This window comes from Podarcis cretensis (assembly GCF_951804945.1).
Source record: "Podarcis cretensis genome assembly, chromosome: 5".
Lineage (NCBI taxonomy): Eukaryota > Metazoa > Chordata > Lepidosauria > Squamata > Lacertidae > Podarcis > Podarcis cretensis.
Window position 1 is genome coordinate 101,917,665 of NC_137174.1, and position 17,152 is coordinate 101,934,816.

A 17,152-nucleotide genomic window follows, 5' to 3' on the forward strand; every position below is an offset into this window, starting at 1 on the left:
AGAAAGGTAAAAAAACCTCCTCATTATGAGTCTTCAGACAACCCTGAAAGTGATGTTAACTGTTTACACTGATCTTTCAAATATTGAATGAATTTGCTCCAGTCCTTTTGGAATACTTGATCATGCTGGGTACTTTCTTTTCTTTTATGTTGAGCACATCCTTTAAGGTGCAAGACCTTATACTTCATGGGTAGGCAGCCTAAGGCCCGGGGGCCGGATCCAGCCCAATCGCCTTCTAAATCAGGCCTGCGGACGGTCTGGGAATCAGCATGTTTTTACATGAGTAGAATGTGTCCTTTTATTTAAAATGCACCTCTGGGTTATTTGTGGGGCCTGCCTGGTGTTTTTACACAAGTACAGTGGTACCCGTTCGCATCCTGACATGAACGCAACCCGTGTCTGCGCGGGTCGTGATTTGCCGCTTCCACACATGTGTGTGACGTCACTGAGCGTCTGTGCATGCGTGAGTGGCAAAATCCAGAAGTAATGCGCTCCATTACTTTCGGGTCGCCGCGGAGCGCGACCCGAAAATGCTTAACCTGCAGCTACTTCAACCCGAGCTATGACTGTAGAATGTGTGCTTTGATTTAAAATGCATCTCTGGGTTATTTGTGGCAGTGGCGGAGAGCAGGTGGGGCTGGTGTTCGTCCTGGGGTCGTGGCATGCTGCCTGTGGGGGTGTGGCCCCCTGCACAGGCGGGGGGGGGGGCAGCCCGCAATGGCATCCCACCAGGATCGCGCTGCCAGGGGCAGTGCGCTCCCCCCCTCCTCTTCCTCCACCAGTGATTTGTGAGTCAAAGGAATTTGTTCTCCCCTCTCCCTTCAAAATATAGTCTGGCCCCCCACAAGGTCTGAGGGACAGTGGACCGGCCCTCTGCTGAAAAAGTCTGCTGACCCCTGTTATACACCCACCCCCAAAAAACTCTTACCAATGAAGGCAGTTGCTCATTTCCCCCTCTTGCCAGTATCAGCTACCTGACATTTAGAAGATATCTGAAGGCAGCCCTGTTCAGGGAAGTTTTTAATGTGTGACATTTTAACGTATTTTTAATCTTTGTTGGAAGCCACCCAGAGTGGCTGGGGAAACCCAGCCAGATGGGCGGGGTACAAATAAATTATTATTATTATTACATGGCAGATGCTTCTTTCTACTTCTGCCCCCAAGCCAAACTGACTCATCTCCAGGTGAGGTATTTGCAGGAAAGCCAAGCATTATGGGAGCATTGCAGTCGAACACCTTGGAAGCATAGAAGGAAAACCACTTCTGTATGGAGTGTGCGGCACAGAAGCCGAAGCCGAAATCTCTCTCTCATTGGGGTCTGATTCACGAACCCCTCAGCGCCATCTTGTGGCTTCCTCTCTGAACAACACCCCAAGGGGGTTGTGGGGGGGGGGGAGATTTATGTGTCTCTTTCTAGGTGATCAGAATCAGATGGCCTGGCTGCATAAGTGCTATGCTAGCTAGAAATTTAAAGATAAACAAGGGGGAACGCGGGTGGCGCTGTGGTCTAAACCACAGAGCCTAGGACTTGCCGATCAGAAGGTCGGCGGTTCGAATCCCCGCAATGTGGTGAGCTCCCGTTGCTCGGTCCCTGCTCCTGCCAACCTAGCAGTTCGAAAGCACCTCAAAGTGCAAGTAGATAAATAGGTACCACTCCGGTGGGAAGGTAAACGGCGTTTCCGTGTGCTGTTCTGGTTCGCCAGAAGCGGCTTAGTCATGCTGGCCACATGACCCAGAAGCTGTATGCCGGCTCCCTCGGCCAATAAAGCGAGATGAGCGCCGCAACCCCAGAGTTCTTCAACACTGGACTTAACTCTCAGGGGTCCTTTACCTTTATGCACACTTAGAAAATCTCCAGGCTCTTAATTCTTCTCGCCAGGGGTCAGCTTTCTTTGCTTTTCTCACGGTCTACTCAGGTTTCTAGTCCCTAAAGTGAGAGGGATCTAGGGGCTCAGTCACCCTGGAAGCTCAGGAAGGCTTCCAACTGGCTGCAACCGTTTTGCCTTCTGACTGATTTAAGACATTTGACTGTGCTCTACAGTATATATTGTTTTAATACACTGTTTAATACCACTTTGGGGCAGAAAAGGCGTAGACAAATAAATAAATAAATAAATAAATAAATAAGAGGCAGTGTGGAATAGTGGTTAGAGTGTCAGAGAAGGACCTGGGAGAAACCAGAGTTCGAATCCGCACCCAGCCATGGAATTCACTGGGTGCCCTTGGAAGCTAATCGCTGCCTCTCAACCAAACCTTCCTCACAAGTTGTTGTGAGGATAAAGTGAGGAGGGGAACAGCCATGTTACCACCTTGAGCTCCTCAAAGGAAAAGATGGGGGGGTAATTAATACAACAACAACAACAACAACAACAACAACAACAACAACAACAACAACAACAAACCAGTAGCAGGCATGTCCCAGCCAGAGACAAAATCCCAGTGTTCCTTTAATGGAACAGAGCCGAACACGTGGGCTCAGGGCCTGGAAACTGCCGGGTCTCATCCTGAATATCCATCCCTTGCAGCCCTCCATCTCTTTTCAGGAGCCTCCCAGCAGCCGACACGAGCCCAGCGCCACCCCCTCCACAAAAACTCGCACTATTAAAATTGCCAAAGAACAGCAGCCTGCTTTTTATCTGTGGAAAACTTCTGCACAGACAGTTTTACTTGGTGCTTTATTACTTTCCGCTGCTGAGGCAGCTTTTCTCCTTTCTTCCATTCTGAGGGGGCCTGGAATTTAATCTGTGATATTTTAAGAGTTTTGCTTTCCCCACTCTGTAATAATATTTATTGCTGGCTGCCTTGGGAGTTTGTTCCAAACTTTATCATCGTATGGTTTAGGTTTTCAAAATGCATGGTCATTGATAATAACATTGGGGGTTTTTTGGGGGGGCAGTCTGGATGATGCCCTGAGTCTCTTCCAATTTTGGGGGTGCTGACGCTGTGAGCCCCTCCGTTATTGTGCTCAGGTTGCACATACGTGCAAATAGGACTATATACCCTAAAAACACCATGGTCTCCGCTAACCTTCATACCAAGGAAACCGAACCCCAAATAAGCAAAGGAACCCCTGGACTCACACCACGCGGGAGACTGAAATGGGGTGTCACAAGAATCCAGGTTGCCTTCCTGGGAGGTTTAAAGCAGAGCCTGGGTGGCCCTCTGTTGTGGAAGCTGCAGTTGCAATTCCTGTATGTTGGGATATACTTCCATTCCACCTTCAGAACAGGCTTGTGGAGTTGTTCTATGTCATATGTCTGTTAACTTCCAGCACAGTCTGCTGGGAACTTCCGTTGTATATTGCTTTTGCCGTACTGCTGTTTGCTTGGACATATTTTTCCCTTTGCTCCTGAACTATGCTGAATAAAAGTAAAGGGAAGGTAAAGGGACCACTGACCATTAGGTCCAGTCGTGACCGACTCTGGGGTTGCGGTGCTCATCTTGCTTTACTGGCCGAGGGAGCCGGTGTACAGCTTCCGGGTCATGTGGCCAGCATGACTAAGCCACTTCTTGCGAACCAAAGCAGCACACGGAAATGCCATTTACCTTCCCGCTGGAGTGGTACCTATTTATCTACTTGCACTTTGACGTGCTTTCGAACTGCTAGGTTGGCAGGAGCAGGGACCGAGCAACGGGAGCTCACCCCATTGCTGGGATTCGAACCACCGACCTTCTGATCAGCAAGCCCTAGGCTCTGTGGTTTAGACCACAGTGCCACCCGTGTCCTAAATACCCTTTAAAGGTAAAGGGACCCCTGACCATTAGGTCCAGTCGTGACCGACTCTGGGGTTGCGGCGCTCATCTCGCTTTACTGGCCGAGTGAGCCGGCGTACAGCTTCCGGGTCATGTGGCCAGCATGACTAAGCCGCTTCTGGCGAACCAAAGCAGTGCACAGAAACGCTGTTTACCTTCCTGCCGGAGCGGTACCTATTGATCTACTTGCACTTTTTTTGGCGTGCTTTCGAACTGCTAGGTTGGCAGGAGCAGGGACTGAGCAATGGGAGATCACCCCATCGTGGGGATTCGAAATGCCGACCTTCTGATCAGCAAGTCCTAGGCTCTGTGGTTTAACCCACAGCGCCACCCGCATCCCTGCTGAATAAACGCCTGTAAATAAGCTTACACATGTCTCTGTCCACCTCTTCTGTTGTGAGAAGATTGATTCCCTCTGCTGATAAGAGCGTGCTCAGCTTCTGAAGGTTTTGGAGGCTCAAGTCGCTGATTGATGCTGTTCCAATAACCAGAGTTCACCCGGCTGCTGGCAGGTGGCTGGAGCCAGCTGGGGGCCTGCCAAATGCCTCCGTCTCCCCGGACGCATCCCAAGACTGTATTGCTGGGGGGGTTGGACTGGATGACCTTTGGGGTCCCTTCCAACTCTGGGCTAGGGAGTCTAGAGTCAGGAAATAATAACACCCCTGGAGTAAGGTGATTATAGAGAGTGTGTGCAGAGCATTGCACCTCCACCCTCCCAGAGAGAGGGCTACCCCAGTTTCCTCACCGGGCGACAGCCTACCTGCTCAAAAGCGGAACCTGAGAAAGGCATCATCCTCAGAGATGCTCAATGCAGCACAATGAGCTTATCTCCTGCTGCCAGAGAGAGATCACAGGTGCACAGGGAGCATTTTGCACGGCTCTTCAAATTCCTCATTAACAAGCTGATCCTACGGTCCGTGATCCAGGGAGAGGAAAGGGGTGTGCGTTCTGTAGCGCAGCCACCACTCATGGCAGCGCAAGGGGGCTGAGCAAGTTTCAAAACCAGACACAGGTGGGGAAAGGGCACATGGGGACAGGAGGCAGCAGCGTCAGCAGGAAAGCACAGCCATAACCACGTGCCACCAACCAGCCACGAATCTCCTGTGCCGGTGCAACGGTGCCACACCAAAGGATGGCATGCCCAGGCCCCTAGATGCCCAGGAGGAGGCTCGGCTGGCGGGCCCTGATGCCACGGAGGGTGGGTGGGCAGCTTCTGCAGGCCCCCAGGGACCTGCTCCAAAGGGTGGTGTCAGGGGCTCAGGAGCAGAGGCACAGGGAAGAGAGGAGATGGAGAGCGAAGGGGAAGAATCCGAGGGGAGCGTAGGAGAAGAGGACAGTGGACCGAGGGATTCCATGAGCCTCTCCAGCGAATCGGAAGATTCACAGAAGGGGGCGCCGGTGGCCAGGGCAAGGGGGGTCCCAAGGGGGACACCCCAGAAGCAAGGGGCCAGCGGGGACTCCCAGAGCAGCAGTTGGAAATCAGGACCAGCTTCCCCACCAGAGCATAGTGGGGGGGAAGAGTCACAGGTATCGGGAGTAGCGTCTCCCCCAGCAGGGAGAGGAGAGGAGTCAGGGCTGACCACGCCTCCATCGGAGAGTCAGACAACGGAGGGGAGGTCAGATCCGGCCAGTATCCCGGAAGAGGGAAGCAGTGACAGAAGTAGTGTAACGGTCAGGAGGAAGGTCACTGGGTTGGCGCGAGAGGCAAGTTCAAATGTACAGGACAGCAGAGAATGAAGATTGGGAACCGGGTCCTAAAGCCCGCAGGAGGCAGGGGGAGGAGCTAAGCGACTCAGCGTCGGAAGAGTCCAGAAAGGGCAATGCCCCAGCAGGCAGGAGGACCCAGAGGAGAAGAGAGCAGCGTAAAAGGTGGAGCAGGGCTAGGATCTTAAACTGGTGTCAGAGGGGAGGAGATTCAGACGGGACTTCGCCGATCTAGGGTTTAAGATGTAGGGCTGCGCGCTGCGGCTTTGAAATGGAAATTGAACTTCAATAAAGACTTTTGTACATTACGACAGCCTAGCGTTGGTCCTCTGTGAGCTGGGACCTAGAGGCAGCTCTGACAGGTGGTTTTTGCACTGCAGTAGGTGTGGGGAACATCCGGACCTCCCCAGGCGCTGAACTACAATTCACAGCAGCCCTGGCAAACATGATGATGAAATTTAGAAAGGAGGCTGGGAGGAAAGGCAGGATAGATATACAAATAAATAAATAAATAAATAATTTTATTTATACCCCGCCCATCTGGCTGAGTTTCCCCAGCCACTTTGGGTGGCTCCCAATCAGGTGTTAAAAACAATACAGCATTAAACATTAAAAACTTCCCTAAACAGGGCTGCCTTCAGATCTTCTAAAAGTCAGATAGTTGTTTATTTCTTTGACATCTGATGGGAGGGCGTTCCACAGGGCAGGCGCCGCCACCGAGAAGACCCTCTGCCTGGTTCTCTGTAACTTGACTTCTTGCAATGAGGGAACCGCCAGAAGGCCCTCGGCACTGGATCTCAGTGTCTGGGCTGAACGATGGGGGTGGAGACACTCCTTCAGGTATACAGGACCGAGGCCGTTTAGGACTTTAAAGGTCAGCACAAACACTTTGAATTGTGCTCGGAAACGTACTGGGAGCCAATGTAGGTCTTTCAAGACTGGTGTTATGTGGTCTCGGTGGCCACTTCCAGTCACCAGTCTAGCTCCCGCATTCTGGATTAATTGCAGTTTCTGGGTCACCTTCAAAGGTAGCCCCACATAGAGCGCATTGCAGTAGTCCAAGTGAGAGATAACTAGAGTATGCACCACTCTGGCGAGACAGTCTGCGGGCAGGGAGGGTCATCCTGTGTCCCAAATGGAGCTGGTAGACAGCCGTCCTGGACACAGAATTAACCTGCGCCTCCATGGACAGCTTTGACTCCAAAATAAATGTTGAAAGAACATGGCTATGATTTCTGCACTGTAGGAAGTTGGACTAGGTGACTCTTTGGGTCTCTTCCAACTCTACAATTCTGTGATTCTATAAGAACATAAGAAGAGGTTGCTGGATCCGGCCAATGGTCCATCTAGGTCAGCATTCCTGTATCCAGAGAGTAGCCAGCACGGCTAGTAACCTTTCCTAGACTTTTATCCTCCATAAATTTATCCAGCCCTCAGCCACCCACATTGGAGACCATCACTGCCTCCTGCAGGAATGAGTTCCACCATCTAACTATGTGATGCATGAAGAAGACCTTCCTTTTATCTTCTAAGGTGTGCAGAGGAGGGCAACTAAGATGATCAAGGGCCTGGAAACAAATCCTGATGAGGAACAGTCAAAGGAGTTGGGTATATTTAGCCTGGAAAGGCAGAGACTGAGAAGAGATATGAGCAGTGGCGTAGCGTGGGGGGTGCAGGGGGTGCCGGCCGCACCGGGCGCAACATCTGGGGGTTAGGGTTAGGGATAGGGTTAGGGGGCGCAAATCCAGGGTTAGGGGGCGCAAATTACTTGCCTTGCCCCGGGTGCTGACAACCCACGCTACGCCACTGGATATGAGAGTCATCTTCAAATATTTAAATATCTAGATATCTAAATATCTATCCCCTTAAATCTCCTCCCAGGGCTCTGAGTATACAGTCCCTTCTTTATACAAGATTAAAGGGGCACAGAGAGAAGAAATGCCATGGGGCATCTGCAAAAGCCCCACTGGACACCTTCCTCTGCCCTGGCTGCAACAAAACATGTCTCTCCTGCATTGGTCTCTATGGCCACAGCAGGCGCTGCAAACTTCCAATGGTTGGCCTTCTTTCCTCCATTGTCTCCTGAGACAGATGCCAACCACGCTTGCTGCCACTGCTGTCTCCTGTCTCTCGTCCAGCAAGCCAGTTGTTAAACGCCTGATCTCAATGAGACCCAGCAAAAACCCAAGCAAAAGGGCATTTTTACAGATCAGAAACCTAGAGCCTCGCAAACGGCCGTCCCTAAACTTCAGAAACCTGCAAGTCATGGCAACCAGGTGCGGTCCGAGGCAGGGATCGGCAGCCGCCCTTCCGTTTTCAGCCAGATGGTGGTGCCAAGAGTCCAATTTACATTCTGACCTGACCAAGGAAAAGGAGGTTCTGCAGGGATTGGACACGAGAGGATTCAGTTCGGTACCCAAACGCAGGAGACCCAAAGAAGTGAGTGGCAGAGCCAGGCAGGCAGAAACTTTCATGGGATTAGGGCAGGTCCAGACCCTTGACCGCCAGGCAAATATTCCCTTGACCGGGATCCTGCCTGCAATGGAATCGGCTTCCCACGATCACCTTCCTGCAAGAGCCTTAACTACGGAGCAAACTTCTGCACGGCCTGAGCCAGTGTTACTCCTGACCGAGGTTCCCTGTCTTAGCCAGGACTTGAAAGCAGAGCTGGACGCTTTCAAAAAGCTTGCAATCCCTCTTAGCATTAACTGTAGTTAAGAGCAGAGGTGCTGGTACTCTGGGACACACTTTTGGGCAACAACAAAAGAGGTGCCGGTACTGCACACCCTTGAGTACCCCCTGGAATAAAAAAGGCACTAGCCCCTTGCAAGAGGAGGGAGAGCAGTCGGGCTCCTGTGATAAATGCAATGTTTACAATGTTATAAATAAAATTATAATATAATTAAATGCACACCCAGAGTGTATGCCCAGAGTGGCTGGGGAGACTCAGCCAGATGGGCGGAGTATAAATAATAATAAAATATTATTATTATTGTTGTTGTTGTTGTTGTTGTTGTTGTTGTAATAAAATAAATAAATAAGCAAGACCCACTCCTGACATCTTAGCCCGAGCTAGAAGGCGCATCAGCCAAAAGTGTGTGAGAGAAAACAGAATTGCAGGGTCTCCAACCCCCTGCAATGTGAACTTTTATTTTATAAGTGAACTTTTAAAACTTGATGAAATGAACCTGCTCCTCACTCTGCATTAGAATGGCGGCTAGAAATTAATATTAAAATATCAAACCAATAAGGGATGCGGGTGGCGCTGTGCTACAGAGCCTAGGACTTGCCGATCAGAAGGTTGGCAGTTCGAATCCCCACGACGGGGTGAGCTCCCGTTGCTCGGTCCCTGCTCCTGCCAACCTAGCAGTTCGAAAGCACGTCAAAGTGCAAGTAGATAAATAGGTACCGCTCCGGCGGGAAGGTAAACGGCGTTTCCCTGCGCTGCTCTGGTTCGCCAGAAGCAGCTTAGTCATGCTGGCCACATGACCCGGAAGCTGTACGCCGGCTCCCTCGGCCAATAAAGTGAGATGAGCACCGCAACCCCAGAGTTGGCCACGACTGGACCTAATGGTCAGGGGTCCCTTTACCTTTATCAAACCTATAATCTATGTATTAACATGAAACACTTTCTGAAATTGCAGGAGCACAGAAACATATCTGAGAGTTGAAGTGCTTCCCTCTAAAAACAAAAGGAGTTATTAGTTGCCAATGGTTCTATCAAGCTGCATCTTTCAACGGGAAAGTTACCTGACTTAACAGTGTGCAAGCCTTGTTTCTGGCCAGTCTCATTTCTGTGCTGCTCCCAAGTAGTGGGAAGTTCCTGGGACAGTAAGACCCGGGTCTGGCTCCCTTTAGGAGGAAGAGAGTGTTCTGGAGACTTGTGGGATTTTGCAGTACTACATTGGGTTTATTTGTAAATGTTTTACTGCAGAAATGCAGGCATGGGGGAAGAAGGCTCCACGGTCAATTCTCTGCCTCTGCAATGTGTATTCAAACACCTGCACAAGTTACATCAAGGACTCTCCCCCTAAATCCCCCCCCCAAAAAAAGCTCAACAACTTCATGCACGTTCACTTCATCAAATCTGGCCCTCTGAAAAAAGTTTAGGCACCCCTGCCCTGGTTTACTTTCTTGGGCTCCATGATCACTGCAGATGGTGACAGCAGTCACAAAATTAAAAGACGCCTGCTCCTTGGGAGAAAAGCAATGACAAACCTAGACAGCATCTTAAAAAGCAAAAACATCACCTTGCCAACAAAGGTCCATCTAGTAAAAGCTCTGGTTTTCCCAGTAGTGATGTATGGAAGTGAGAGCTGGACCATAAAGAAGGCTGATCGCTGAAGAATGGATCCTTTTGAATTTTGGTGCTGGAGGAGACTCTTGAGAGTCCCATGGACTGCAAGAAGATCAAACCTCTCCATTCTGAAGGAAATCAGCCCTGAGTGCTCACTGGAAGGACAGATCTTGAAGCTGGGGCTCCAAGACTTTGGCCACCTCATGAGAAGAGAAGACTCCCTGGAAAAGACCCTGATGTTGGGAAAGATAGAGGGCGCAAGGAGAAGGGGATGACAGAGGAAGAGATGGTTGGATAGTGTTCTCGAAGCTACAAACATGAGTTTGACCAAACTGCGGGAGGCAGTGGAAGACAGGAGTGCCTGGCGTGCTCTGGTCCAGGGGGTCACGAAGAGGAGGACAAGACTAAACAACAACAAAAAGAAGAAGAAGCCCTAAGTGGAATGGGGCAGGGAGTACATCTCCTTCTAAAGCTCTGCTCCTCTATTCAGTGTACTCAGGACAGATCTCCAGCATATTGTCTCCAGCAATTTGCTCCCATTGAAGCAACATCAGCCAGTCATTCTGTGCCTTAATATCCATAACAAAAGAAGGATGCCCAGTTGCCTTAACCGTACTTACATTTTTTAAAAGTCTGTGTGTAAGAACAAGGAAAGCCTGATGAATCAGGCCTCTTCTCACAGTGGCAATCCAGAGGCTTATGATGCCCAAAATCACTTTCCTCTCCTCCACCATAACTACTCAGAACAGTACTCTGCATAACTTTAGCAAGAGTTTCAAGAGCACATAGAAACCCTGCTAAAATAAAGGGGGAGAGTCTGCAGTACTTGTGGCGGCCACTAGAGGGCAAGCCTCCCCTGGGATTAGGCAACATTGCCATAAAGATATATACCATATTTTTCCGTGAATAACACGCCCCCGTGTATAAGACACCCCCTATTTTGGGAGCGTCAAAATTCAGGAAATGGGGGGGAGATTGCCCCCGTGTATAAGACTACCCCCCTTTTAGCATTATTTTTTAGTTAAAAAAACCTTAGTATTATACAAGGAAAAGTACGGTATGTTTCTGCATGTGGGGAGCGCTTGCCTCTTGCACCCTCAGGGTTCTTTATTTTAGAAGTTCAGCAATCAAAGCAAAACGCTTTGACATTTCCTAAAGATGCTGGCTGGGAAATGAAAGGTCTGCATCGACACTTATTTATAAATCCATTTTTAAGAAGAAAAAAACACCACCAGGCGCCACGGAAAAGAATGAAAAGTATTAAAAAAGCTAAGCTGCTTGCAGTTTTGAAGTCTAATGGAAGGCCAGATCCCTTAGAGAGGGAAGGGAAGGAGGTCAAAGCTTCTCCAGGAAGAGAGGTCTGCAGGAACTGCATCCCAAACCAAGCGGTCACATCTTAGAAGCAAGAGGCCGAAAGCAGGGAGTCATAGACGAATAGAATTGTAGAGTTCAAAGGTGTTACGGAAATTACGGGGGGGGGCACATCTTTAAATTAAATATTACAAATATTATTCCTGAATGTATCTTTTCAACTTGACAGCTCAGGGAAGTTACCTAGCTTTAAACATAATATAAAATCATCTCCTTTCCCAGTTTCCTCCATCCCAAAGCTATTTTCCCCTTGCAAAAGGACTCCAGGAAGTTCCCAGAGGTGACAATTGCTGGGCTCATTGTTAGCCAAAGGAAGCCAAATCCCATCACCTGACTCGCCTCAGGCTCCAGACATGCAAAGGAACTTCTGTTGTACTTTTGGGTGGTGGGTACTTAAGACATATTTGTCTATGCTAATCTTATACCTGAGTCTTGCCCTGCCATGTCTGCTTAGGCTAATCTTGTACCAAGGACTTAAGAGGAACGGCTAAGGGAGCTGGGCATGTTTAGCCTGGAGAAGAGGAGGTTAAGGGGTGATATGAGAGCCATGTTCAAATATATAAAAGGATGTCACATAGAGGAGGGAGAAAGGTTGTTTTCTGCTGCTCCAGAGAAGCGGACACGGAGCAATGGTTCCAAACTACAAGAAAAAAGATTCCACCTAAACATTAGGAAGAACTTCCTGACAGTAAGAGCTGTTTGACAGTGGAATTTGCTGCCAAGGAGTGTGGTGGAGTCTCCTTCTTTGGAGGTCTTTAAGCAGAGGCTTGACAAGCATATGTCAGGAGTGCTCTGATGGTGTTTCCTGCTTGGCAGGGGGTTGGACTCAATGGCCCTTGTGGTCTCTTCCAACTCTATGATTCTATGATTCTATGACTTGTCTGGATATGTTTGCCAAGGTTAACCCCTCCCCTTCAAACTGTATTCTGGGATGTGGTGGGAAAGTTTTAAAAGTCCTTGTCACCCCATCTTCGGGGTTCAAAATTTGCTCTTTGAACCTATTGCGCAATAAACTTTGGTCTACAGCTATTTGCTCCGGTTGGTGGCTGGAATCCTTCCTTTATTCCACAGGGACCCGCGGGCTCTGCCTGACGAGCTGGGTGACTGAGCAGCCTCACACCTAGATTTTTCAGTGGACTAGGATACCTCAAAGGTCATCTAGTCCAAACCCCATCCATGAAGAAAGCACAGCGAAAGAATCCCTAGCAGATGGCCACCCAAACTTCCTAAAGGCCTCCAACGAAGGAGAGTCTACCACTTTCCACGGGAGTCTGTTCCACTGTCAAACAGCTCTGGAAGAGCAGAAAGCAAGTGGCTCCATCTCCCCCGGTGGAGACCTTCAGGGATTTGAGGGTGGCTATCAGATCACCTCTCTGTTTTCTCTTCTCCAGGCTAAACATCCCCAAAGCCCTCAACCGTTCCTCATCAGGCTCAGTTTCCAGACCCTGGGTCATCTTGGTCCCCCTCCTCTGCCCACCTTCCAGCTTGTCAACATCCTTCTTAAATTGTGGCGCCCAGAATTGGACACAGGACTCCAGGCAGTGCTGGATTTATGTATAAGCTAAACAAGCTCTAGCTTAGGGCCCCACTCTCTTGGGGACCCCCCCAAAAAATTAAAGGAAAAAAAAACTTGGATGTACATTTCCAAAATATAAGATAAAAAACAAATGTGTTGTGTAGGCTCCTATGATGTAAGTCATGGCCCCCGCCTGCTAGCCTGTTCCCTCAAATATCCCTGGTTTGCTCCTTTCCATATATAGGGTGCCTACATTCTGCATGGACTGGTATATACTTCTTAATTGTATTTCACTATTAATATACTGCTCGGCATAGTTCATAGCTTCTCTGAGTTATTCAAGCCCCTTCGCCACGGCAAGGCTGTGATCCACTGCAGGAGGCAGTGGAAGACAGGAGTGCCTGGCGTGCTCTGGTCCAGGGGGTCACGAAGAGGCGGACACCACTAAACGACTAAGCAACAACAACAACATTAATATACTTCTTCTTAACTGCATTTCAGTTCAACAGTTACTTTGATAAAATACACATTTTGTTATGTGCAAATGGCTTGAGAGACCTATTAGGTCCCTCAATTGCCATATAGCACATATTCAACACAAAAAAAAACAGTGACAGTTTGTTGTTGACAAAGGACAGCTGGACATATAAAGGACCCCATGACCTTCAGGAGCTGAGGGCCTCATCCAACCTTAATCCGGCCCTGTTTCCAGGTGAGCCTGACCAAGGCAGAATAGAGTGGGACTATTACTTATTTTGGTTACCCAGTGAGCGGATCTGCAACTAACACAAAGGCAACCAGGTTGCGATCACTTTGTGGTTCTTGCAGCTCTGCTGTCACTGCACAGCTGTGAGTTAAACCATGGCTTGGCTTGGCATTATGTCTGAACCCAGCTTGTTTCACAAACCACAAGTGGGAAACCAAGAACAAACCATATCTATAGTTAATAGCCCCTCTAGAGCGAGAAAAACCGGGAGCCCCAGGTCCAGACAAAATGCTATGGTAAACCGTGGCTTGAAAACTTATATAAAAAATATAAATATTTTTAAATATTTTTATAAAAATATTTTTTTAAATATTTCTATTAAAATATATAACTATTTTTAAATATTTTTATAAAAATAATTTTTTTAATATTTCTATAAAAATATATAAATATTTTTAAATATTTTTATATAAATATTTTTTAATATTTCTATAAAAATATATAAATATTTTTAAATATTTCTATAAAAATAAAAAATATCTATAAAATTATATTGAAGAAAATACAGGAGAGAAATGTTGTTGGCTGTAATATAACAACAACCCTTGGGAGGTTTTTGCACTAGAATGGGTGTTTAAACCCTGCATTTCATATACCAAGCCACTGATTATTTAAATACAGTAAAGATTGAACAGAATGCTTACAAAACAGCATTTGCAGTGTCAACGACTAAAGAAGCTGCAAAACTAGTCAGGCCATACATGGTTGATTCTGCAAATGGCACTGAAAACCAGGTTTTGCATTTTGCATTCGTTTAAATCTACGGAAGAGACTGCATTGCCCGGAATGCCCAGAGGGCTGAATGTGCAAGTGCACCCTTTGGCAAAGGGCAAGCCCAGTTGGGAAATGTCTTCACCACAACGGTGGCTCATGACCCCACCCGCAATTCCTGAGCTTCTCTGGAACAGGTGCTGGTGCCTTTTACGCTGGATTTTTTTAAAAAATATATATTTTTATTAATATTTTGCAACCAATTTTAACATAATCACTGCTAATAAAAAGAACCACAAATTGCATTTTCAATTCCCCCCCCCCCGGGCAACTTCCCCAAACTTCCCTTTCTGGTTTATAACATATTCATTTCTTCTGCTTGTAATTTCATATCCCTTATATACTATAATTGAAATTATACCTTATTATTCTATTCTTAACATTTTAACCTCATGTTTATGTTTTCTGTTTATGTTTGTTAATTGTAAGCGTCTTAGTCAAATCCTGCGAGTGAGTCCATTTCGCCACATTGTTCCTGTATATACATCATACAGCCGCTTCAGGTTGCGTTTTATCGGGTTGCGCACTCGCCGAAACCCGGAAGTACTGGAACGAGTTATTGCCGGGTTTCAGCGGTTGCACATGCACAGAAGCGCTAAATCGCACTTTGTGCAAGCGCAGAAGCACCGGATCTCAACCTGCGCATGCACAGATGCACTGCTGCAGGTTGCAAATGTGCATCCTGCACGAATTGCATTTGCAACCTGAGCATCCACTGTAAAAGGTTCCCAGACTTTTTTGAGGTCTCTCTTGTCCTTATCTTTAAGACTTTCCATCAGCTTCGCCATTTCGGCACATCCCATCAATTTTTCTTGCCCCTGTTCCATCTTTGGCATTTCCATCTTTGAGCTAATAAAATTCGAGCTGCTGTTGTCGCACACAGCACCAACCCCACACAACCACTTGGCTGCCACTGAATCCTACACAGATGCTCCACTACAGTCACAGCCATTTCCTAGAATTGTAGGGTTGGAAGGGACCCCGAGGGTCATCCAGTCCATCCCCCCTGCAGTGCAGGAATCTCAGCTGAAGCATCCATGACAGGTGGCCAACCCAAGCTTTGCTTAAAAACCATCTCCCAAGACTGTTCCCCTGTCGAACAGCTCTTATCGTCAGGCTCCAACATCAGGAAGAACCACCTAAGAGGTCAGAACAAGGCTCTGGCAGGCTTGGAAGCGAGCCAAGATACTATTATGGGTTTGGGGGAGCCAGTCTGGATGATGCCCTGACTCCTTTCCAATTCTTGGGGCCTTTTACTCCGTGAGGGTTATGATAGAATAGTCTATTGCTGAACTGCTCAGACAAGCTTCTTTGTAAGACGGTAACCTTAGCTGGCTACTCAGGTGTCTCCATCAACATCCCAAAAGCAGAAGCCAGGCTGCAAATGCTGCCACTAAGTGAGGGGGCCCTCCAGGCTAAGGGGGGGGCCTTTCCTCCAGCCCCCTCACCTGACTGCTAGGTAGGAGGACATTAGCCTGACTGGTGTTTGAGCTGAGTTGGAAGAAGGCTGGAAGCTGGAGACACAGAGACCTGTTTGCTCCACACTGGATCCAAAGTCGCAACTAACAGGGAAAGAAGAGATGGTGGGGTGTTAATGCTGCAAGACTCAGGTTGAATATATGTGCAAATAAAACCATATATCCTAAAGCCATATACAGTCATACCTCGGATTACAGATGCTTCAGGTTGTGTTTTTTTGAGTTGTGGACTGCCGAAACCCAGAAGTAAGGAATGGGTTACTTCTGGGTTTTAGCGGTTGCGCACGCGCAGAAGCGCAAAATTGCACTTTGCACATGCGCAGAAGCGCCAAATCGCAACCCACGGGTTGCGAAGGCTGCAGGTTGCGAACTTGCATCCCGCACGGATCACGTTCACAACCCGAGTGTCCACTGTATCTGAAGACAGCCCTGTTTAGGGAAGTTTTTAATGTTTAATGCTGTATTGTGTTTTTAATATTTGGTTGGGAGCCACCCAGAGTGGCTAGGGAAACCCAGCCAGATGGGCGGGGTATAAATAATTATTATTTATAATAATTATTTATAATTATTATAAGTTATTATTTATAATATTATGATGATGATGATGACACCACAGGCTCCGCTGACCTCCGCCCCATGGAAACCAAACCCTGGTAAGTGCCTTGAACCCCTGGTGCCTCTCAGAGATAGAGGTGACATGTAATGGTGCAAAGATTAAGGATGCTGTAGGATTCTGGAGCTAGAAGCCTCCCAGGAGGTCTCTGCTGGTGGTACAGCCTCTTCTTCAAAGGGAATGTGGTTGTGTCAACGCTGAGGAATCACAGGCAAGCAATGTGACAGCAGCTTCCTAGGCTGTGGGCTTCTGGAAGTGTGGGGGCAAAGCCAGGCACGCTCCCCTCCTTCCCCGGTCAAACGTGGAACCCTCCATGCTCCAGATCCATCGGGAGACGGCCGGCCGCCAGGCTTGTCACTCTGTGTCATTCACAGAAAGCCTTGGCTGACTCCAAGCGCACTTGGATTTACAAGACGGACACAGTGGAGAGGGAGCCTGGCCAGCCGCTGTCCCTCGCCAAGGCCAGCAGCCAAGGGGGGGGGATCCCAAAGGAACAGGGCCAGCAGCCAAGCAGGAAGGAAGGAAAGTCACTTGCCTGGCCCAACCACACACAGCGCAGCCCATCTGCCGGGCGGCAAGGATGCCTGCCTTGAAGTCACAAGGGGGCCTGTCCACCTCCAGTCCTGCTGGGGCTACTGCAAGGGGAGGCACCCTGGAATCTCCTGCAGAGGAGGAGGGAGAAGGGCGCCTCGAGGAAGAACCCAAACAGGAGAGGACAAAAGAGGCGTCCCTGTGAGAAGGACAGGCGAGCAGCCAGGCAAACCTTTCCCCCATGGGATGGCTCTCCTGCCCCTAGGACAGGGGTCAGCAAACTTTTTCAGCAGGGGGCCAGTCCACTGTCCCTCAGACCTGGTGGGGGGCCAGACTATTTTTTTTGGGGGGG

General features: G+C 48.6%; 1 protein-coding gene and 1 long non-coding RNA gene across 2 annotated transcripts in view; one reads left to right on the forward strand and one right to left on the reverse strand.

Annotated features, from left to right (window-relative positions):
• Positions 1-13,393, forward strand: part of LOC307217218 — a 671,692-nt gene extending 658,299 nt beyond the window's left edge. Inside the window, exon 3 of the long non-coding RNA XR_013839447.1 lies at positions 13,354-13,393. This is a non-coding gene — a long non-coding RNA (uncharacterized lncRNA). The remainder of the gene's footprint in view (positions 1-13,353) is intronic.
• MB21D2 (Mab-21 domain containing 2) overlaps positions 1-17,152 on the reverse strand; it is a 60,204-nt gene that overhangs the window by 9,935 nt on the left and 33,117 nt on the right. The window lies entirely within an intron of this gene.